Source organism: Rana temporaria, chromosome 11, assembly GCF_905171775.1.
Source record: "Rana temporaria chromosome 11, aRanTem1.1, whole genome shotgun sequence".
Classification (NCBI taxonomy): Eukaryota; Metazoa; Chordata; class Amphibia; order Anura; family Ranidae; genus Rana; species Rana temporaria.
In genome coordinates, this window is record NC_053499.1 from 75,526,320 (window position 1) to 75,547,877 (window position 21,558).

A 21,558-nucleotide genomic window follows, 5' to 3' on the forward strand; every position below is an offset into this window, starting at 1 on the left:
TAAAAGTCCACGGATTCCTTGGGACTGTAAGTGATCCCTTGAAGACTGCTGCTGCTGAGTTCTAGGCTCCACCTCCATGCTGCTGATACAATCCTCCTCCTCCTCCTTCTCCTCCACCTCATCCTCGTCATCCTCTTCCTGTGTGGTAGGCGGGCATGCAGGACCACTGTCTGGATAAAGGGGGCCTTGAGAGATAAGGAAGTCCTCCTCTTCCTCCCCTGTTCTGCCTCAAGGGCCCTCCCACGTAGAGTGTGCTCCAACAGGTGAATAAGAGGGACAGTCTCACTGATGCATGTACTTTCACTGCTCACCATCCTCGTGGCCTCCTCAAATGGTGACAGGACAGTGCATGCATCCCTGATCAAGGCCCACTGGCGTGGGGAAAAAAAAACAAGCTCCCCTGACCCAGTTCTGCTGCCATATTGGCACAGGTACTTATTGATGGCCCTCTGCTGTGTGTGCAGCCGCTGCAGCATGGCCAATGTAGAGTTCCATCTGGTGGGCATGTCACAGATTAGGTGGTTCTTGGGCAGGTTGTATTCCCTTTGGAGGTCTGTCAGCTGAGCAGTGGCATTGTATGACCTTTGGAAATGCACACAGACTTTCCTGGCCTGCTTCAGGACATCCTGTAAGCCCGGGTACCTGCCCAAGAACCGCTGCACCACCAAATTGAGAACATGAGCAAAACAGGGCACATGGGTCAGTTTTCCCTGTCGCAGGGCAGAGAGGAGGTTGGTGCCATTGTCGCTAACCACCATTCCTGGCTTAAGCTGGCGTGGCGTCAACCACCTCTGAGCCTGCCCCTGTAGAGCTGACAGAACCTCTGCCCCAGTGTGGCTCCTGTCTCCCAAGCACACCAGCTCTAGCACCGCATGGCATTTCTTGGCCTGCATTCCTGCGTAGCCCCTCGTACGCCTACGGAGCACGGCTGGTTCAGAGGAAACATCAGCACAGGAAGAGGCCACAGAGGAAGAAGAGGAGGGGGTGGAGGAGAGAGGTGTGTCACAACCAGTAGTAGTGTTTTGGAGGTGTGGTGGCGGAACAACCTCCAACACTACTGTACCTTGCCCTGCGTCCTTCCCAGCTGCCAGCAGAGTCACCCAATGCGCTGTGAAAGAGAGGTAACGTCCCTGTCCATGCCTGCTGGACCATAAGTCAGCGGTAAGATGCACCTTACCACTGACCGCCCTGTCCAGCGAGGCATGGACATTGCCTTCCACATGCCGGTAGAGAGCGGAAATCGCCTTCCGTGAGAAAAAGTGGCGTTTGGGTACTTGCCACTGAGGTACCGCACATTGCACAAGGAGGCAGAACCTACCAACTGAAAAAGTAGCAGTTGAAGTGCTAGCAATTTTGCTAAGCTAGCATTCAACCGCTGGGCATGTGGATGGCTGGGAGTGTACTTCTTTCGGCGCTGCAGCAGCTGGGGCAGGGAAATTTGTCTGCTACCATCAGTAGATTTCCTGCATGTACTACTAGGTTGTGACACACCTATTTCTACACCTTCAGTCCTATCAGTGCAGGCTTCAGAGAGGACTGAGGGTCTTGTGGGGTTGGAGCTCCCAGCTGATAAGGGGCAAGGGGAGGTCCGCTTTGTTCTTTGGTGTGGGTCTTTCTGGTATGCTTGCCAACGAACTGAATGGCAGGTCGACATATCTGGTCAAGCATGTGGTTCCCAAGCGGGTGATGTTTTGGCCACGCGAGATACGCTTGAGACATATGTTGCAAATAGCAACGGTGCGATCTGATGCACATGTCTCAAAAAAGGCCCACGCCAAAGAACTTTTGCAGTACCATTGAGATGCAGCAGCGCCCTGTACAGGCGTAGCTCTGCGATGTAATGCAGTTGGTGTGCTGCCCTTAAGCTGTCCCCTGGAGGGAATCCTGCCTCTTTGGAGATGTGACTGTGCCTCTTCCTCCTCCTCCTCCTCCTCTTCCTCCTCCTCTCTCCTATCAGGCACCCAGGTAGAGTCAGTGACCTCATCATCCCCTCCCTCCTCATCACTGTCGAAAACCTGGCAGTATGCTGCAGCTGGGAGAACATGACTGCCAGATTGCTGTCCCTCTCGGGCGCCTGCTCTCTCTGGGCTTACATCAATGCCTTCCTTTATCTGTGTTCCGTCATCGGTGCCTTCAAAATGATGCGCATCTTTATGTAGCATGTACCCAACACTATGTTGAAACAGTTCAGGGGACTCCTCAGGAGGACATGGTGGGACTAGGGTAGGATTGTGTGATGCCATTGTGCAGAGGGAAGAGGACGCCTTGGCAGCTGCTTTGCCAGATATACTAAGCTCAGCCTGGGTGAGAGAGGATGAGGAGGATGAGGACAGCTTGGTCATCTACTCTACCAATTTCTCTGCATGTTGAGGCTCAACACGGCCAGCTCCCGAAAAGAAGGACGAGCGTGTCAGACGGGCACGTCCTGAAGAGGATGCACCGTGTCCCCCACCAGCGTTGCCTCTAGATGCAGAGCCTGCTTGCCCTCGTGACCTGTCCAGTAAGAGCAACTGCGTTTATGGGCAAAAACACAGCAAACGTGCAGTAAGATCGACTGCGTTTATGGGCAAAAACACAGCAAACGTGCAGTACGATCGACTGCGTTTATGGGCAAAAACACAGCAAACGTGCAGTAAGATCGACTGCGTTTATGGGCAAACACACAGCAAACGTGCAGTAAGATCGACTGCGTTTATGGGCAAAAACACAGCAAACGTGCAGTAAGATTGACTGCGTTTATGGGCAAAACCACAGCAAACGTGCAGTAAGATTGACTGCGTTTATGGGCAAAACCACAGCAAACGTGCAGTAAGATCGACTGTGTTTATGGCCAAAAACACAGCAAACATGCAGTAAGAGCGACTGTGTTTATGGCCAAAAACACAGCAAACATGCACTAACAGCGACTGCGTTTATGGGCTAAAACACAGCAAACTTGCAGTAAGAGCGACTGCGTTTCTGGCCAAAAACACAGCAAACATGCGCTAACAGCGACTGCATTTATGGGCAAAAACACAGCAAACGTGCACTAACAGCGACTGCGTTCATGGGCAAAAACACAGCAAACATGCAGTAAGAGCGACTGCGTTTATGGCCAAAAACACAGCAAACGTGCACTAACAGCGACTGCGTTTATGGGAAAAAACACAGCAAACGTGCAATAAGAGCGACTGCGTTTATGGGCAAAAGCACAGCAAACGTGCACTAACAGCGACTGCGTTTATGGGCAAAAACACAGCAAACGTGCACTAACAGCGACTGGGTTTATGGGCTAAAAAACAGCACACGTGCAGTAAGAGCGACTGTGTTTATGTGCAATTAAATAGCCCACGTACATTAACAGCGACTGCGTTTATGTGCAAATAGCACACGTACAGTAACAGCAACTGCGTGTATGTGCAATTAAATAGCACACGTCCACTAACACTGAGTACTATTTTTAGGTGTAAACTAAACACTATGCAGGCAATACAACACGTTAGAGCACTGCATCTAGCACAATCTACTGCCTAACAATAGGAATAGCTGATCTAGCTAAGCTATACAGTGTATAAATATATGTACAACGCTAGGATGTATATATATATCCTCTACACACTGTAAATTTAAATAAACTCACTAGCCTTCCTGCTCTATCCATCTATCTATCTATCTGGTAGAAAAGACACTGCGTCTCTATCTATCTATCTCTCTCTCTAACTGTCTGACTGACTTCTCTTTAACAAAGCCGGAACACACTACACGCGGCCGCCTTACAGGCGGCCTTATATAGTGTGGGCGTGTACTAAACCCCCTGAGCCATAATTGGCCAAAGCCACCCTGGCTTTGGCCAATTATGGTTCTTCGTTTTTTGCGCGCTGTGATTGGCCAAGCATGCAGGGTCATGGTGCATGCTTGACCAATCATCAGCGCGCAATGCCGCAGTGAATTATGGGCAGACGCGCGTCACTCGAATTTGGCGCGAACGACCGGTTTTGTTCGAAATTCATCAAACATACGAACATACGATGTTCGAGTCGAACATACGTTCGAGTCGAACGACAAGCTCATCCCTACTCATGGGAAGAGGACTATTATTGGGCCTCTCTAGATGTGGTATCATTACACACATCAATTCCCCAAAAGGTAGGCCTGATGGCATTGTGTTTCTTCCTTATGAAAGATTCTAATATGAACTCCAGGCAGTCCCAGTTCCTGATGGACAAAACCAGGTTCTGCCTGGAGCATAATTTATTTTTTACCAATTATTATTGCAAATACATGGGACTGCAATGGGTGCCAATTTTGCCCCTGTATACACCAACATTTCTATGGGCTATTGGGATATGTACATCTGGGCTAATAACACATCTGCGGAAGGTATATAGATAATATTATTATCATCTGGAGTGGCCCCCCTAGATGTCTTCTCCTCCTTTGTGTCCCACTGCAACAACAATCCACTAGGTTTTTAGTTCACATATGTGCTGGATCCTGATAAACTTATTTTCCTTGATCTGGAACATTTCCATGATGGTGGCACTATAAAAACTGATAATTATTGCAAACAACAGCAGGTAATTCTTACCTGCATTATTCTAGTTGCCACCATCAAGCCTGGTGCAACAACATGCCAGGTGGACAGTTCCATAGAATCAGGAGAAATTGTTCACATACTGTTGATTACGTTAAACATGGTAAATTACTAATGAAAAAACTGGAAGAAAAAGGTTATCCAACATCTTTAATTGAGGAAGCACAAGCCAAGTACCATTCCATTCCACCCAAGTCTCAAAGTAAGTGAGGCGATAATCCTATAGCAGTTAGATTCACTACTGGATTTAATCACAAATATAAATCCATCTCCACTTATTTTATTTTTTTACAATCACTGGAATATTTTGCAACTTGATCCAAAATTGAGCTCAGTGTTACCCCCCGGCTCCCATTTTCACCTTTAGAAGTGCACGTACATTAAAAAACATCTTGGCTCCTAGCAAACTAACTTCTCAGTCCAAACATAGAGCCTTGGTCATTCACCACTATTTTGATAATAAAACAGGGATTTTCCAATGTAGTAAAAGTGCTTGTTTGACACGTCAGTTCATTTGCCATGGCCAGTCCAAAACTTGAATATTCAATTAGGCAATTTATCACTTGCTCAACCGAATTTGTCATCTATGTTTTACGTTGTCCATGAAATGTGCTTTACATTGGTTGTCCAAAGCATATGCTACCTAAGTGTATAGGTGAACATCGCTGTTCCATCAAGGATGGCTGTGACAAACACAGTGTCCCTCAAAATTGCCTTCAATGACATAATAAAGATATAAATCTTCTAACGGTTATGGTAATTGAAAGTGTCTGTGATAGGTCATTAACTTCAAATCAAAGACGTTTCCTTCTTTGCATAAGGGAAACCTTCTAGATTTATAAACTTGACATCATGGCCACTAATGGACTTAATGTGAATTAAGAAATCCATAACGTAGTACATACATCTATCTATAAGTGATTTAGAAGAATCATTTATCTAGTGGGGTACCTCGTAAATCTGAGTCCTTTTATACATACATATACATTATATATACTGTACAGTATATGTATTTTCTTCTTCTCTTACCAATTTTTTTTGTATTTTTAAGCATTATGATATTAATGTGTCTTTTAATATGAGGATATATTCTTGTTGCTGTCAGAGCATTTCTGATGTTACGAGTTATCATAATTTTTTTTTTAAAGAAATATACAAATCTAACAAAAATCCATAGATTAGGAGGTGCAGGGTACCTTACAAAAAAAGCTGTTGCTGTGAATATTAGGAAAAATTCAAATGTGCAAATTTACACCTCCACAAATCATCCTTAGTACTCCACCGCGAGCCCCCTTAGTTTTGGTCATGAGATCTCGGCCTCAGAGCTCACCGATAAGAAGCCACTCTGAGGCCGATATCTCATGACCTAAACAAGTGGATCATCTGTGAGCCAAGCTGTATACCAGAAGGTGTATTATTAATGAAGCTGATTTTGCCGAGCTTAAGGGCCTATACACACGATCAGTCCAAACTGATGAAAACGGACTGAAGGTCCGTTTCATCGGTTAACTGATGAAGCTGAGTGATGGTCTGATGTGCCTACACACCATCAGTTCAAAAACCGATCGAGTCCAACGCAGTGACGTAAAACACAATGACGTGCTGAAAAAACGAAGTTCAATGCTTCCAAGCATGCGTCGACTTGATTCTGAGCATGCGCGGGTTTTGAACCGATGCTTTTACGTACTAACCATCGGTTTTGACCTATCGGTTATCAGTCCATCAGTTCAATTTTAAAGCAATTTCTAAATTTTTGGACCCAAGGATAACTGACTGATGGGTCCCACACACGGTCGGTTAGGACTGATGAAACGGACCTTCAGTCCGTTTTCATCAGTTTGGACTGATCGTGTGTACAGGGCCTTAATGCGAGGCAAAAACATCTAGTGAGTCATCCTCACTAAGGGGGCTTGCAGTGGAGCACTAAGGGTGATTTTTGGAGGTGTAAATCTGCACATTTGGATTTTTCCTGATATTCACAGCAGCAGCTTGCACACACCTTTCCAGATGTTTTTTTTTTTTTGGACACTTAACTTTTTTTGTTAAGATACCCTGCACCTCCTAATCTATGCACTTTCTTTAGAGTTGCATATTTCAGTTATGAATTTAAGGAGGCGGCGGAAAGACAATTGCACTGATTAGAAATAAGTGAAGAACCATGGATAAATAAATGAATAAAATTAAGCCACAGTAGCATGTGAATGAGTGTCCCTTAGTTGATAATAGAAGCACCAAGACAAACAAAAGTCCGTCAGTAGAAAATATATGACCACATCATCATCATGAAGGAGACATTCTACACGGTAAAAACAGGAGTAGATGGAATCCTCTTACCGAATGATGTGGATCTGCTTGTCAGCGACAACAGCTTACATGCACATGGAAGGACTCCACTTGAATCTGCTAAGCTGGATGAAGACCCAATGATAGACTCCCCACAGGATATCCAGATATAAGGCTGTAGTCCTGGACTGAAACTTCACCGTGGGTGGATTCGCTCAGACTCGGATTCGAAGGCAAAGACAGAAGTCTGCTTGTTCCAAAGCGACAATCGATGATAAAAAAGTGGTATCCACTCAGAGACAGAGGGCACAATCTCGGAGTATGAAAACTTAGTAACCAAGCAGGACATGCAGGAGAAAGAAGAAACAAAGCTCCGGATGGTGCAGAAAAAAAGAGGGTGAGGTTTTATTGTAATAAAACCAATATACATAAAAGTGATCACTGTAGCATAAAAAAGGATAAAAGCAATATGGAGAGCAGGTATACCAATCCCGACGCGTTTCGTCCAACTGGACTTCAATGCCCCAGTTGGACGAAACGCATCGGGATTGGTACACCTGCTCTCCATATTGCTGGAACCTTTTTTATGCCCCAGTGATCACTTTTATGTATATTGATTTTATTACAATAAAACCTCACCCTCTTTTTTTCTGCACCATCCGGAGCTTTGTTTTTTCTTTCTACTGCATGTCCTGCTTGGTTACTAAGTTTTCATACTCCAAGATTGTGCCCACTGTCTGAGTGGATACCACTTTTTTATCATCGATTGTCGCTTTGGAACAAGCAGACTTCTGTCTTTGCCTTCGAATCCGAGTCTGAGCGAATCCACCCACGGTGAAGTTCCAGTCCAGGACTACAGCCTTATATCTGGATATCCTGTGGGGAGTCTATAATTGGGTCTTCAACCAGCTTAGCAGATTCGAGTGGAGTCCTTCCATCTGCATATGATCTGTTGTCGCTGACAAGCAGATCCACGTCATTCGGTAAGAGTACTCCTGTTTTTACCGTGCAGAATGTCTCCTCCATGATAATGATGTGTTCATATATTTTCTACTGACGGACTTTTGTTTGTCTTGGTGCTTCTATGATCAACTAATGGACACTCATTCACATGCTACTGTGGCTTAATTGTATTCATTTATTTATCCATGGTTCTTCACTTATTTTTTGCTTATAAGTGTTTCTACTAGCGCTACATATTTTTTCACCATTTCCTTCCAATTTTTGTCACGTTGCTTGTGTAGCTGCTCACTTTTTATTTTCAGATTAGCGCAGTTTTTCCCTTTTTTTAAATTGCACTGATTGTTTATTGCTTTAGCGATTTATTGTGATATTTCGTGGAAGTGTACATTTGTTTATTACATAGCGCTGTGATTGAGCGATATAATCATTATCTTTTTATTTTTAATTTCTTACGTAAGGTTTCAGCTGCAGTGCTTAATCATGTATTTTTAAGGTGGTCGCCCCGAAACGCGTTAGTGTACCCCGTGTTCAGTGCATGTCCATGCACTGTGTTTATGGCCTTTTCTCAGTTGCATTTTGTAAAAACACACTTTTATACAAAAATGTCTTCTTATTAAATCATCTCTGCTAATGCACTAGGTGTGCATGCCTTCCATTTCTGTTCTTCTTGTAGTTCCTTTCGGATTACCCTATCTGATTAAGGCAGCATCCACCTAGTTCTGGGATACCATATACACCTTTCACACCACCATTTTATTTGACATCTTTTACTCCTCACCTTGAAAGACCTATTAGCGCTGGAAGTGACTTTGTTTTTTTAATTCCAAGCCCCCTTGACATCATTTCATGTTAGCCCATATAAATATTCTCCTGTCAGTTTGCCAGGTGACTTTGAAAAAGCAGCAAGACTGCGAAATGCATTGTCATGGCAACTGTTTTGCTTGTGGCTTACTTCCTGTGAGTATTGTGGCTTGCTCCCAACTTTTTCAGTTCCTGTGAGACCATTTCCTGTCTGATTGGGTGTCACTTCCTGTGCACCAGCTTGTTGGAATCTGCTGTACAACCTCTCCACACTGAACATCATCTCTCCAGCTGATTCTGGCCTCTTCATTGGAGTCACCTATTTATCCAGTGATTCTTGTGGTGCCTAAGGCTGGTATGCTATAACTGTCATCTTTGCAGTGTCACAGTGAGCTTTTTACCACAGCATAATTTATTTTAAAGAACCATTTCATCTTTCTTTATGTGCTCAATAAACTTTTTTCTATGTACCCTGTGGATACATGCCTTATTTCATGAACTATTGACATAGAAAGTATAGCGGTCCATCCAGCTGAGCTCATTAATTGCGCTCTAGCACTATTTAGTAACCTCCTACCAACAGCACTCTTGTTTGTGTATAGAAATAGAGAACTCTGGCGCTGTCTGATGGAGCAGCACCTGTGGATCTGATCCTAACAGAAAAAGTGATAATAATGTGAAGTATGGTAGCTGCGCTGTGGGGGTGGGAATGGGAAGGTGGAAGTGAAAAGGAAATGCGAAGTAAAGGGATTGTGGGTGAACTAAACAGTGAGAGAAAAAAAAAAAGGTATCTGATGATACTACAATGAACAATACAGATGAAAGTGAACAAACACCTATAATCCTGTAAAGATTTAACAGTGAAAATACATAGTAAAATGATTACTACATATACAAACACCAAAAGCTAGCGGGAAAAAAAGTGCAAAACTATCAAAAATCACACATGTGATAAAGTCCTGTCCATAAATAAGGATCAAATATAGCAGTCCAGTAATTCCCCCACAGAACAGTGTCTAGATAAAACACCTCCACCAAAAATGCAACGTGCACAAATGAAATCTTTAGTGATCAGGCGTGTGGGCGGAGCCTAGCGGAACGGTAATGCCGGGCTAGAGCTCTGCTCCGTGCAGGAGATAAACCCGCATATAAACGACGGACCGAACCGTCAAAACGACCGGGGACACCGGAACAGACTCCCGGAAGGTGAGAGGCACCTAATGATATAAAATGGTGCTGGGAGGAAACAGGGGAAAGAACAAGCACAGCGGCACAAACGGCGCTCAGCATCTTAAGAGCGCGGTTGTGAAAAAGGCGCCGGTTCCCTCAGGTGAATTCTCCTCAGAGGTAGTGAGGAAGAAAAAACCAATAACCAAACCAGAGAAACAAATGGCTTCCCGCAGTAATATAGTCACTGATAGTGAAGGAGAGGACACATTAGAAGAACCCTCATCTTTATTAAGACAGGATGCAGCGGTCCCCTCAGGTCTTTTGCAGCAATTTGAAAAGATGCTTCACAGAGCGCTGCAAGTTACCTCAGACCAGATAACAGCCAATCTCACCAAGGAGATTAGGGACCTTGGGGGCCGCACTGATGCCCTTGAATCAAAAATGGACGAAATTGAGGTATTCACACAAGAGTGTTTGACTGAAATTGACACTCTTAAAGAAGAAAATTTAACCCTGCAAAACAGACTGGAGGATTTTGAAAATAGAGCCAGGAGGTCCAATATAAGGTTTAGGGGACTGCCCGAATCGGTCATTGATCTGCATACAACCATATTGGCACTATGTCAGGAACTGCTGCCTGGTATACCCGCAAACAGACTGGAAATGGACAGAGTCCACAGGGCTCTTGCCCCCAGGAAAGCGGATGGACCGCCTAGAGACATCATAGCCAAATTCCATTTTTACAAAACCAAAGAACTAATAATGGAGGCCACCAGAGATAAGAAGAAATTATCCTTTCAGGGGCATGACTTTCAGATTTTTGCGGACATTTCCCAGCTGACGATAAATAAGAGAAGGGCTATGAAACCCCTCCTTCAAGAATTGCAGCATCGCCAAATAAAATACCAATGGGGTTTCCCCTTCTCCCTGAGGTTCACTTTTCACCAAAAAAGTTTTTCACCACTATTTTTACCAAAATAGTGTGCAGAACCCCAGATCAGCTTCACCAAGCACTTATTGATTTCAAAATTATTGAAAAACCACCGACAACACATGCTGCACGCAGAAGATCTGCATCCTCCTCTCCTCACAACAATTCACCTAAGCAAGACCACATTAACGGCATCCATCAAATGCATAAGCGTGGCAGATTTGTGGCACAAGAGCTAGCACAAGACCAGGAAGATACTATGGACTGATTCCTCTGCGCAAGATACTTCAATTTTTCCTCTGCCTAAGGGCAGGAACTTGTTCATATGTTGTTTGCAAAACACATGGCAGTTACAGTGACATTTTTTTTTTTTTTATCATTTCTTTAATTTTCTCTTTTACTTTTCAACCATTGTTATAACCAACGCCCTCACAGGAGGGACCACTAACATGCATGGGATCTTATTTAATGGCTCAGCTTCTCCACACCACAAGATTAGTCACTCCCCTCCCTTATCCAGGGGACCAGTAAACCCAACTGCCAGATTGTCTATTACTTACACTATATTTTGTTTTTTACCAATCTCTCACTAGGACACTTCAATCTAACCCATCCTCTCCTAGTGCCCTACATATAATCTCTTACCTTTATGCTAATTCTTCCCTGCCTAATGGGCGAGAGATAACACCATCCCGGTTTTCACTGAGTGGAGTTTCACTTTATTCTCTCTTCCCCCTTTTCCTTAAAAATCAATAGTTCGTCTTATTTACACAGACCAGTTACCCCGTTTATCATAGGAGTTATTAGAGATGTTGTACATTCAGTGCCCGCTATGGGTACTTACAGAATAAATTTTTGGACGCGGGCCTCCATTGCACGGAAAATACATGCGCCACATTTGGCTCCCCTCTGATCCTCGCAATAATATGCGGGGGTCAGACGTGGGCCCTTCTTCCCCTGACCGGGTACTTCTCCCCCGGTCACGGGCCAGTTCGGAACATTTTATATTCATTCTGATGCTTATTTGTTATTTTATCAGTAATATATTGTTTTCTTTTTTGAAGGTAATCACTTTCCGGAACCCCCTCTTTCCTCTTCTTCCCCCCTCTGCACGGACTAGACCGGGTAATCGTTGTACAGGCTCGCATGGTAAGAGGTGCGGAACGGTTTGGCTGCCATGGCTCCTTTGAATGTATTATCATTAAATGTGCAGGGTCTAAATGTTCCACAAAAACGAGTGAAGGCTTTCAGATATTTTCAAGCCAAGAAAGCACATGTAGTATGTTTACAGGAAACCCACTTCACCCCTACCACCACTCCTAAATTTTTTCATGCTTCCTACCCTCAGGTTTATACAGCGTCCGCTTCATCTAAAAAAAGGGGCACCCTAATTGCCTTTCATAGGTCTACACAATTTACGGTAAAGTCTGAAATAAAAGATCCAGAGGGTCGCTATATCATACTAACAGGTCATATAATGGACACTGCAGTAACTATTGTGTCATATTACGCTCCCAATCAAAACCCACTCCCATTCATGTCGCACTTATTTCAAGTGGTAAACACACACAAATTTGGCTCCCTCTTTATTTGTGGGGATTCCAATCAGGTTCTCCTCCCATTTTTGGACAAAACCCCCTACTCCCCTCCGAAAAAACAGGTTAAATGGTCCCTCTCCAACTTACTATCTAAGTACAATCTAGTGGACTCCTGGAGGGAAACGAACCCCACCAGGCGCTCTTACACATACTTCTCAAATCCACATCAATCGTCTAGCCGTATTGATCACGTTTTTTTGACAATAGGTATGCTGCCGGAGGTACTTGACTCCAGCATCATTCCTATTCCTTGGTCGGACCACAACGCAGTCCTTACCACTCTAGCTTCTACTATACCCAAAAAGCATGATTCCACATGGTACCTGCCAGATATAATTCTCAAACACCCATCTTATAAAAAGGTAATAGAGCAAAGCCTAAAGGAATACCTGACACTAAATGCAACCCCGGAAATCTCACCGCTAACACTGTGGGAAGCGCACAAACCAGTGCTGAGGGGAATAATACAAAAACAATACGGGATCCTTAAAAGGGAACGCAAGCAACTAGCAAATAAACTTGAATTAGAACACAATCTGGCATTCATGGCCTTTCAACATAGTCACTCGCCCAAAACAAAAGCCCGTCTCGACAAGGCGCGAACGGAATACGACTTATTCCTCACGGAATCTGCCGATAAATCTCTGCGTAGGACGAAACACTTTTTCTATAAACATGCTAACAAATCAGGCTCACTCCTTGCAAGATCACTTAATTCAACCAATAAAACATACAAACCCATTCAATTAAAAATTGCAAATAATAACATTTCTAGTAACCCGATCAAAATAGTGCAAAAATTCAGTACACACCTTAAAAAATTATACTCCGAAACTAAAGTATTCAACTCACAGGAAGCTGATACCTTCTTTTCCGATTTACAGTTACCGCGATTGAGTGATTCCCAAAACGCACTTTTAGACGAACCAATAACACCAATAGACATTCTGACGGCCATTAAAGACCTTAAAATAAATAAAAGACCGGGTCCAGACGGGTTCACTGCGCGTTACTATACAACGCTCAAGGAGCAGATCTCCTCCACAATGGCTGACGCCTTTAATGATCTATTGAGCCACAAATCCTTTAGACAAGAATCCCTCACGGCCACGATTTGTATGATACCCAAACCGCATTCAGACGCTACCCTTAGCGAAAACTACCGCCCGATATCCATGCTTAACACGGACATTAAAATACTTGGCAAAATCCTAGCCAGCAGACTGAACAAGATTATTGGATCACTGATTCATCGGGATCAAGTGGGATTCATGCCCAATAGACAAGCAGGGGACAACATTCGGAGGGCAAGTCTATTAGCACACATTGCAAGAAAGAGGAAAATTCCAGCATGCTTCTTATCACTAGATATTAGACAAGCCTTCGACTCAGTCTCTTGGTCATACCTAGAGTACTCATTGCTGAAATGGGGCTTTGGTCCCAACTTCATACGATGGGTTCTACAGTTATACAAAAACCCGAAAGCGTATGTCAAATACGCAGGATATAAATCAGATGCATTCTCCATACAGAGAGGCACTAGACAAGGCTGTCCATTATCCCCTTTATTGTTTGCCCTCCTCATAGAACCTCTGGCCCAAAAAATAAGAGCAGACCCCAAGGTACTGGGTATTGAATTGGGGGGTGTAAAACACAAATTATGTCTATATGCGGACGACATCTTATTGTTCCTCTCGTCCCCCCAAGTTTCTGGTCCCAACTTAACCCCAATTTTACACCAATTTGCGTCTTTTTCGGGTTTAGCGATAAACCCTAGGAAATGCCTGGCCCTCAACGTTTCACTTTCCAGCACAGAATTGAATGCGGCGAAAGTGGGTCTTCCCTTCGAATGGCCAGCCAAAAGCATCCCTTATTTAGGAATACATCTCACTGCTGACATATCAGATCTATACTCATACAATTATCCTGCACTTCTGAAACATTTAACAAGTCTTTTAACCTCGTGGACCCTACTCCCCTTATCCTGGTTCGGTAGAATTAATGCAACAAAAATGACCATACTGCCCAAGCTCCTATACCTCTTTAGGGTACTCCCTATACCCATTCCAGCACATTTTCTTAGAATTATACAAAAACGGGTCTCCACCTTCGTCTGGGGTTCTTCCAGGCCAAGAATCAAACCACAAGTCTTACATCTCCCCAAGATGGCAGGTGGACTCGGTTATCCCAACTTTGCTCGTTATTACCAAGCAGCACAACTGGCAATGTTAACAAAATATCATGCCAAAAATGAGGTGCCACTTTGGGTATCAATAGAAGCAGTGGAAAGCGACCCTATTTCTATATCTAACTTATTGTGGATCTCTCCAAAGTTACGTAAGCATATTACCAACCCAGTCACAAAGCACTCGCTTTCCTTATGGGATGCAGTTAAATCCAAACATCACCTATTGTCTCCATTAATCCCGTTACTGTCCTTTAATAAAAACCCGGCATTCTACCCAGCTTGGGTCTCCCCCAGTTCCTTTAAAGAATGGGTGGAAAGGGACTGTACACTCAAATACAAATTTCTTGATTCAACGTCAATGACCCCCTTCCCATCTATGTGTACAACACATGGTATACCACCGAAGGAAATCTTTAGATATTTACAGATTACATTTTTTTTCCAACCTCCTACTAACTCAGCATACTTGCCGAATAAATTCACAGTTTTTGAAAATATATGTGATAAGAATCCCCACGCTAGAAAAGTGATTTCAGCCCTATACTCACAACTACTTTCGCAACCAGACAAAGGGAAACTATCATATGTCCGTAAATGGGAGGAGGACTTGGGTACAGAATTGAATGAGAGGGAATGGGAGCAAATATGGACCAATACTAAAACAGCTTCTTCTAATGTGCTAGCAGCGGAAGCGAACTACAAAGTACTATCTAGGTGGTATTTGGTGCCGACTAGAGTGGCTAAATTCTCTAGTAATTATTCTGATCGATGCTTCAGGGATTGTTCTGGTACAGGAACATATATTCATACATGGTGGTCGTGCCCAAAGGCACAGGTATTTTGGTCGGAAGTTTTCCAAACGATAGAAGCCCTCACTAAAACTTCCTTCCCTTTGGATCCTAAAATGGCATTACTTAATTTAAAACCAAACAATATGTCACATATGCATTTCAATCTGATTAGACAGCTCCTTACGGCGGCAAAACAAACAATAGCGAAAGCATGGAAATCTCCTAATTTATTAATGAGCGAAGCTGTCAATAGAATGAACACAGCAATGATGTATGCCAAAATGTCGGCCATTGAAACGGACACGATCGCCAGATTTGAATGTATATGGGAGCCCTGGATTAATCTCACAATGCAGAACACATTTGTTAATGCGGTAATGATGCCATGGTAGTCCAACCATTGTATAGGTGGCCTGTTTATTTTACCAAAATACAGATAGATCCCCGGTCTAGTCCTGCAGAGCCCTCTACCCCTCCCTCCTTCCCTTACCTCCCCTCTTTTAATTTAATGTTTTATTTTTTTTTCTTCTTTTTTATTATTATTTTTCTTGATTTTGTTTTTCCCTTTTTTTTTTTTTATCTCGCATTTGCGACTTCTATTTACCTAAGTTATTAGGAAAATACAACACTAACTAGATGCCTCTAACGACTTGGAAGCAGTACAACGCCTGGAACGAAGTTCATAAGTTACGCTGCAAGACCTCAGATATCCAGGAATATGTGTTAATGGACTTCTCAGTTTATCTTTTGAGTTTATTTTGATCACATTTTCAAGAATGGTGACTATATGTGATATAGAAGTTATGCTTCATTATATTATATTTAAGTATTTTCCTCAGTATATGTTAATACTATCTGAAAATTCTGTATACTTGTTGTTACTATTACACAATAAAGATATATTGACACGGAAATCTTTAGTGATGACACCTTTGAGTGTGCTGGCAGCTCAGCTCACGGCTGCTTGTCCAAACAGCTAACAGAGATACTGATCACAGCTGGATGTGTGGGCTGATAAGACACCTCCTCCTGACTCCTCTCAGCGGCCAATGTGTGTCATGAAAAAGAGAAGATATATGCAATGCATATAGCGTGACACTGTGAGGGTACCTCGAACAGGTAAAGATTTGAGAAAATGCACTCACATGAATGAAAGGACAGCGGGCATAAATCCACGAGTGATGTACTCGTATCCCCCTCAGAGTGTCAGCTACACAGGTGAGAGTGTGATCTGATCCTCATACGTCCAAATGGCAATGCTCAATGTATCATAGGAGCATTAGGAAGAGCGAAAAAGACCATAGCGTGACTCCATAGGTACCTCCATCCAGACCATGCTGATCCTCCGGATGTTCCCCTGTTGTGGCTTTTGTTTGCTCCATCTCCTCAGCTCCCGAGCTGGATGCACTACACGGCCGCTATCCTGATATTCAGCGTTTGGCAATTCATTTCAGCCCATGGGTAAGTATGAGGTCCCTCTACAGACCTCTCTTGCCAATCATTTAAAAACATACATTTATTGATTTTATCACTTACATTGCAGATACAACATTCATGCATCCGCCCCTGAAGAAGCGAGCAGGGTCTTGCGAAACTAGTAGGGCTTTATCAATGCTTGTTTTATGCCTGTACATGCTGGTTATTATTGATGTCTGTATTATGTCTACATACTTCTGTTTACATGTATGTACATTTTTTATTTTGTTTATTGTATATGTGCATCCACTGGCACTGCAACTTTCAAGTTTTACTGTTGCTCATTGATGTACAACAATTGTAATAAATCTTTACATATTTACTTTAACGTGTGCTGTGTACATTGGCTATTATGCCAGGTAACTCACACTCATTGTTGTTGCCACTTCGTTACATAACACTTTGAAAATAATAAATTGATATGGTCTCATTGTTGGTTGTGAACATTGGCTGAACCTCTCCCACCTCATTCAAAGTCCCAGGGCTACCCCTTTTTGGTTCAGGAGGGGGTGCTTGCTCATCCCCCCTATTCTGACCTCCAGGCTGTATCCTCGTATAAGGGTCTGGTATGAATTTTGGGGGGGCCCCATGCCATTTTTTTTATTTTAGCGCGGAGTTTACCTTAAAATTCTGGGGGGACCCTACGCCGTTTTTGTCCTTGATTTTTCATCTATATTACCAGGAGCCGGCAATACATTACAGCCGCAAGCAAGTTTATATTATCTTTTTTTTCTTTAGAAATGTCATTATTGCTGCTGCACTGTTCTACACCGCACAGATTTGCCTCTTTACAGGCAGACTAAGGGGACCCCCAGGCATGATATGTAAATTCATTTTTAATTTTTTTTGTTTCACTTTAACTGCTTGCCGACCAGCGGCAGGTCGGCTCTGCTGGGCGAGATCACGTAGATCTACGTCATATCGCCGTTCAGCCAATAGGGGCGCGCGCGCTCGCCCCCCACTCGCCCGACGTGCGTGCCCGGCGGGCACGATCACCGCCGGGCACCCGCGATTGCTCATTACAGATCAAGAACCGGGAGCTGTGTGTGTAAACACACAGCTCCCGGTCCTGTCAGGGGGAGAAATGCCTGATCGTCTGTTGATACAATGTATGAACAGTGATCAGTAATTTTCCCAAGTCAGTCCACCCCCCCTTCAGTTAGAACACACCCAGGGAATATACTTAACCCCTTCCTCGCCCCCTAGTGTTAACCCCTTCCTTGCCAGTGGCATTTTTATAGTAATCAATGCATTTTTATAGCACTGATCGCTATAAAAATGCCAATGGTCCCAAAAATGTGTCAAAAGTGTCCGAAGTGTCCGCCATAATGTCGCAGTACCGATACAAATCGCTGATCGCCGCCATTACTAGTGAAAAAAAAAATATTAATAAAAATGCCATAAAACTATCCCCTATTTTGTAAATGCTATAACTTTTGCGCAAACCAATCAATAAAATGCTTATTGCTATTTTTTTTTACAAAAAATATGTAGAAGAATACGTATCGGCCTAAACTGAGGAAAAAAATGTTTTTTTATATATTTTTGGGGGATATTTATTATAGCAAAAAGTAAAAAATATTATTTTTTTTCAAAATTGTCGCTCTATTTTTGTTTATAGCGCAAAAAATAGAAACCGCATAGGTGATAAAATACCACCAAAAGAAAGCTCTATTTGTGGGAAAAAAAGGATGCCAATTTTGTTTGGGAGCCACGTCGCACAACCGCGCAATTGTCAGTTAAAGTGACGCAGTGCCGAATCGCAAAAAGTGGCCCGGTCATTGACCAGCAATATGGTCTGGTGCTTAAGTGGTTAAGCATTATTAAAATCACTGCTCCTGAAAAAACGATTGTTTTGCATTGATACATGTCCTCTAGGGCAGTAACCGGGTCCCCAAACATTTTCTATTTTTAGAATGTCCACCGCAATATCAAAGTCACTGATCACCACAATTACTAATATATTTTTACCAAAAATATGTAGAAGAGTATATATTAGCCTAAATTTATGAAGAAATTAAATTTTTTATTGAATAGATTTTATAGCAGAAAGTAAAAAATATATTTATTTATTTTTCGGTCTTGTTTATAGAGCAACAAATTGAAAACGCAGAGGTGATCAAATACCACCAAAATAAAGCTCTATTTGTAGGAAAAAAATAACATACATTTTATTTGGGTACAGCAATGCAAATGTCAGTTAAAGTAGCGCTGTGTCGTATACTGCAAAAATGGCCTGGTCATGAAGGGGGTAAATCTTCCGGAGGTCAAGTGGTTAATGTTGTAAACATTTTGTTTCCATGTACATTTCTAGACAGCAGTGACTTGTTAAATTGCCAAAATATTCAAATGTCCCATTTTTGAAACACTGAGAATGTTCTGTATGCAGTTTATGAACAGAACATCCCAAATTATAATTTCTTTCTCATGTGATTGTCTTACTGCTTTTCCAAGTAGTTTTTATTTTATTACAACAAAGGGTTGCATTTTTAATTGACTCCCATATCTCTGAGTGTAAGGAATTTAATAGAATGGGCTGACTCAGTTTCTACAGAGTAGAAATAACTTTTGTCATAATCTGTGTGATTTATTCAACTTACCTAGAGAGGTTAGTAAATTCGTTGTTTGCTAAAATGAAAAGGTATTACGACCTTTTGGCTTGTGACTTTACCACCTTTGCTCTATAGTTAAGAAAAATCATAATGCATAAGCAAATATTACATTTTTGTTTACAAAGGGTTTTATTAATATCCATAGCAACAATACAAGTCAACAAGTCACACTGGATACGTTATAGATAGACATAACAGAGAAACAACAAACAAAAAAAAAAAAAAGCATTTTACAAAGAAGATAAATATGCTAGTAATAATACAAAATAAAAATAACAATACAACAAAAAGTAAATGAAAACCAGATACATAAAGGCATGTAGATAGGTGTAGGCCCCAGAAAGTCACAAAAGCATTATCCACAATTCAACAGATAATTATAGGGTCCTACTGCACAGCAGGTATAAACAATACTATGTAGCTATCCATGTACCCAACTCAACAAGACCTATGCCCGGTGGACTGCTAAGTTTGGGCGAAAAAACAAACAAAAATAAATAAATAAATAAAAATACCAGAAAAAGAGGAATGAAAAAAGAGGGACAGAAATGGGAAGAATTAAGGAATGGGGGGGGGGGGGTTCCCGCGGCAAGGAGGAAGTATTTCAGATCTGTAGTAGTGTGGTGTCAAATCTCAAGGGTTTAGAATAAGCAACCCAAGGCTGCCAGACTCTGAGAAACTTATCATGGGTGTCTGAGAGAATAGCCGTCAGTTTTTCATTGACCATTATATCATCCATACGGTTTTTAACTGCCTCAAAACTAAGTATTGGAGTCTTCCATGCCCTTGCTATGGTTAGTTTAGTTGCAGTAAAGAGGTGCATAGCCAACTGGCGTTCTGGCCGGAGCAAATCCACTATCGGTTTACAGAGAAGAGCCTCGTATGGGTCTCTTTTAAGATCGGCATGGAGCATGTTCCGAAGGAGAGAGTAGACTCTCATCCACAGTCTGCACACCCTCGGGCAAGTCCACCAAACGTGCGCCATGGTACCCTCCTGGGAGCACCCTCTGAAACACAAAGAAGAATAGGCTGGAATAAAACGGGCCAGCATGGCTGGCATGTAATACCACCTGTATAGCACCTTGTAGGCATTTTCCAAAAAGAGAACGTTCTTTGAGCATGTAGAGATTGCTAAAGTCATGGCCTGCCATTCCTCCGGGTCTAGCTGTTTTCTGAGTTCCCTTTCCCATTGAAGGTGATAGGGTCATATTGGTGGCTTCTTAGAGGTAATAATGGAAGAATAGATTAATGATATTAAACCTGAGGATAAGGGACGAGCCCTGCAAAGGCTTTCAATAGGGGTGAGGGAGTAGGAAATGTCGAATTTGTAGATAATGAAAGTGTTCTCGCAACGGGATATCATGTGAGGAACGTAAAATCTCGAACGATATTATCCTGGTGGGGGTAAAGAAAGAATGGACATCCGTGAAACCATTGGCCTTCCACCAAGAGAACTGCTGGGAGTCATCGGATCCTGGTGGAAACAGTGGGCAGTGGATAATTTGGAGTAGAGGCAGGTGAGGAGAAATCAGACCCGCTGAATACTTGACCGAGTCCCACAAACAAAGGGAATGAGCCAAGCACGGCCCAATCGTGGGCGGGCGATGTACAAAGGGGAGCCAGGGCAGAGAGGAGATGGGTATTGGATGGGAATCCACCAGATCAAGAGTGGCCCATAATGGCAATTGGTGTTTTTCATGAAGATGGGATAACGGGGCTATGGTCGCAGCCGTATAGTAGGCTTGCAGGTTGGAAACTGAAAGTCCACCGTTAACCCTGCGGGCATATAATATTTGTTTGCTAACCCAGGGTCGAGCAGAACCCCACACAAATTTTATAAATTTTGCGCTGATGTATTTGCAAAATATGTAAAGGGATCGGGACCGGTAGGACCCTAAAAAAGTAAAGAAGCTTCAGAAGGTATGTCATACGAATCACCACAATTCTACCAAACCAGGATAATGGAAGATGAGCCCAAGAAGATAACATGTCCGTCAACTTACTAAATAGGGGAGAGAAGTTCGCCTGATAAAGTCCCGCGTAAGTTGGAGTAAGCCGAATTCCCAGGTAGCTTTTCGTTCACGTTTACGTTTCGCCACCAATTGAATTACATGACCCCTAAGGCCCCATACACACGAGAGGATCCATCCGCTGAAAAATCTCAGCGGATCG